The sequence below is a fragment of the Rhagoletis zephyria genome, unplaced genomic scaffold, assembly GCF_001687245.7.
Source record: "Rhagoletis zephyria isolate East Lansing unplaced genomic scaffold, Rhagoletis_zephyria_1.1 Rzeph_scaffold_01050, whole genome shotgun sequence".
Taxonomy (NCBI): domain Eukaryota; kingdom Metazoa; phylum Arthropoda; class Insecta; order Diptera; family Tephritidae; genus Rhagoletis; species Rhagoletis zephyria.
In genome coordinates, this window is record NW_016158134.1 from 143,551 (window position 1) to 147,269 (window position 3,719).

At 36.4% G+C, this 3,719-nt stretch overlaps 1 long non-coding RNA gene across 1 annotated transcript; it reads right to left on the reverse strand.

The window, feature by feature from the left end:
- Positions 1-3,065: 3,065 nt before the first annotated feature.
- LOC108362604 (uncharacterized) lies at positions 3,066-3,713 on the reverse strand. Its single transcript, XR_001847490.1, has 3 exons — positions 3,606-3,713; positions 3,297-3,537; positions 3,066-3,232 (listed from the first exon to the last, which is right to left on the reverse strand). It is a non-coding gene; the product is annotated as an uncharacterized LOC108362604 (long non-coding RNA).
- Between the last annotated feature and the right edge of the window lie 6 nt (positions 3,714-3,719).

Here is a 3,719-nt window from a genome sequence, read left to right on the forward strand (position 1 = left end):
ATACACGATCTGTCTTACCAAAGCGCCATGTAAATGAAAACTCAACACCGCAGAATTTTTCTGTAGTTGTAGCCCGTAGCGCAGAAATCTGCGGAATTTAGATTTTTCCGTGTTAGCTGATTTCTCCTTCTTTAGATGGTTGCCACTTCGTCAGTTTTACAGATGGTAAAAAAGTTATAAGTTCCTATTCAAAATATGATTAAAATATTTGAAATTTACTATTGAATAAGGTTTTTGTTGAAAACTAAGTAGTTTATATTTAGCTAAAATCTATTATAGCACGAAAAATTGTAGTTGAAAGGGTTAGTTTATGAAAAGGCATTGATGAGTGGCAAGTGTGTAGTAAGCAACACTGAGGGCTCCAGTAATCGACAAAATTCTGCGTATATAGACTGCGTTTAAGTATACATTCTGCGTTCTCGACTAATTTCAGCTTTGCAATGAAGTTGGTCGGCTGCCTACTTTCGTTCAACTTTTGGTTCAACNAATGAAGTTGGTCGGCTGCTTACTTTCGTTCAACTTTTGGTTCAACTAATCGCCTGTGAAAGTTGAATCATGTAAATTCCCTATAAGAAAGAAATGAATTGAAAATACAAACACACTACATAACAAAAAAATAGATGAAAAATGATATTAATAATAAAATGAATAAAACAAGTTACACATGCATTAGTACAATAGTTTAATAATCGTATAACAACCTCTTATTAGTATTTTAGTTTGATAAATACCTTATAACATTGCACAAAATTGTTAAAATCAAATATGTATTAGCTTATACGGGAAAAAGGCATTCTTAATTCTAATTACAATAAGTATTACGTTACTAAAATTAAATATCAAACAAAATGTTGGGTGTTAAAAGAAAATTGAGTTAACAGTTTTAATTTAAATGGAATAGATAGTTATAATTATAATTAGAGTGTGGAACTGTAAATTGCTATGGACGAACGAAAATTTCTAAGAAGGAAAGAATAATTGTCTAATTTTCGTTCCTCCAAAGCAATTTTTGCTAGCTGTGGTATAGTGGTAAGCAGTGCGCGCTTTCACTCATCAGCACCTGGGTTCAAGCCCTGGTCAAAGAAACATCGCAAAAAAATATAGAAAAAGGTTTTTTCCTAACAGCGGTCGTCCCTAGGCAGGCAATGGCAAACCTCCGGGTGTATTACTGCCATGAAAAACAGCTTCTCATAAAAATGCAATCGCCGTTCGGAGTCGGCGTAAAACTGTAGGTCCCTCCGCTTTGTGTGACAACATCAACTCGCACGCCACAAGTGGGAGGAGATGCTCGGCCAAACACTAACATATGTGTAAGCGCCAATCTATTATTATTGGCCCGTAGTCATAGTCAAAATAAAGTCGNCTAACAGCGGTCGTCCCTAGGCAGGCAATGGCAAACCTCCGGATGTATTTCTGCCATGAAAAACAGCTTCTCATAAAAATGCAATCGCCGTTCGGAGTCGGCGTAAAACTGTAGGTCCCTCCGCTTTGTGTGACAACATCAAGGCGCACGCCACAAGTGGGAGGAGATGCTCGGCCAAACACTAACATATGTGTAAGCGCCAATCTATTATTATTGGCCCGTAGTCATAGTCAAAATAAAGTCGACTTTAAAGTTAGTTGCAGCTTTTTGACATAATTTTCAATGGGATATCTGTCAAAAAAGCTGCAACTAACTTTAAAGTCGACTTTATTTTGACTATGACTACGGGCCATTATTATTAGATATGATAAAGAAGTTTTATAAGTCCGATCACCTTATAAAGCTTCCTTTCACAAAAGGAGGGTGATGTAATCACGGTTGCCATTTGAAATTTATTTTTCAGACCAACAAATGGACCAAATGGTAAAAAATTGACCAATTTTTATTACATCGGAAAATTGAGTGGAGCTTATTCCTCTTTATCNCAAAGCTTCCTTTCACAAAAGGAGGGTGATGTAATCACGGTTGCCATTTGAAATTTATTTTTCAGACCAACAAATGGACCAAATGGTAAAAAATTTACCAATTTTTATTACATCGGAAAATTGAGTGGAGCTTATTCCTCTTTATCAAGAAAAAATGCCAATTCAGTTTTTATAACGATTTTTTTTATATTACTATTTAAAGTTTTCAATTATAATTTGTTTCTCAATTTCGTTTTTACTAATGCTAATTCATAAAATTTGTGCTCAGCTGCTGCGGAACTGTGAGCAGACTAAAAATGTTCTCCAAAGGCCGCTCCACGCACTCCATTTTTAATCAAACTTACTTGATCCCAAATCTATATTGGTATAGTTTTTAAAGTTACCTTCACTCAGCCTCAATTTGCAAAATTGAAACTCAATTATGTCTTCATCATTTACCAATGCAGGAAATTAGTCGAGTAGCGGAAAAATTTTTACATCAGTATCAGAAAGAACTTTATGTGGTGTAATAATTTCAAGATGTTAAATATTTTTCATGTGCTAAATGCTATGGTTAAAGTTTTGCTACCTTTCCATATTATTGCAAGCCAACTGCGATATTTTTTTTTAGCGTGTTTTGACAGATTATTAGCCATGCCATATTTAAAGATCAGTGGCAAGGCGAGTTCAAACTTTCAGCAGGTGTTGCCAATCGGCCCTATGCTGAATATCGTCATCGTCATCGTCGACGATCGTCAGCGCATCAGTAACATGGCTGAAGATGGCCGTATCGTCACTTTTCTGACGATGACGATATTCAACATGGGGCGGAATATTCATCAAGTAAATAGAAAAAATTGAAAACGCGTAACTATTGCATGAAGTAAAGGGTGATAATAACCTAACCAAAGGCTTGTGAAATGGACCATTTTCAAAAAAAATGGACCAGTGGATCAAACGAAAAGAAATGGACCAAATTGGTTCCATTTGGACCAAAACGGCAAACATGTTTGCAAGCACTGCACGCTATGCGCTGGTGTTCGTTCATCCCCCGTTTTTAATGTGAGTAGGCTTAAAGTCACAAAAACAGCATCATTTGCCTATCTCTGATGTATATCTGTATAAAAAACAATAAAAAAATTAGCAAAAATTACCATTGCGTCGGAGTTTGGTTTTTTCCAAAAGATCCAAAGTATTTAACTTTTTCCGGGATGATAGTGGGAGCATACTTTGAAGCAAAGTATACTCTTTACTAATAACATCTCCAGTGATTCGGCAAATACTTTGGTTAACTTTCGAGGTCACCACTTTGCACTCTCGCTTGAACTTCCGCGCGTTCGGGCATCTGAAAAAAAATTAAATTATTAAACATTAATTTTAGCATTGATAAATATGTACATTGATATGACCTTTTCGGCAAGAGCATTTGCTATTCTATCCACCTTTGGCTCAACTCTTACAATGGCGGCCATGACGCCATCAAACATTTCTTTTTGGCTCTCCTCCAAGTGAGACAATGTAAATTGTTGACCTGTGTTGGTTGTTGCTGTTGTAGCGGATACACCCGTGTTGGTGGTTCGGATGGCTGGGAGACAACACGCTCCTCATAAGGCAGTGCCACATGAAAGCGCTTTCTATATAGGGCTACATCTGAAAATGCAGGATTAAAAACTATTACACATATTATAAATATATATGTACGTATATTTTCGAAATACCTGAGTTGCTCGTGCGTGGTGGAGAGAGCGCTTCGGTATCTCCCAGAAACAGTGGTGACAAATCCATTGCTGCAAGATAAAGAATAAAAAAGATTATGCAGAATCGGAACTAAA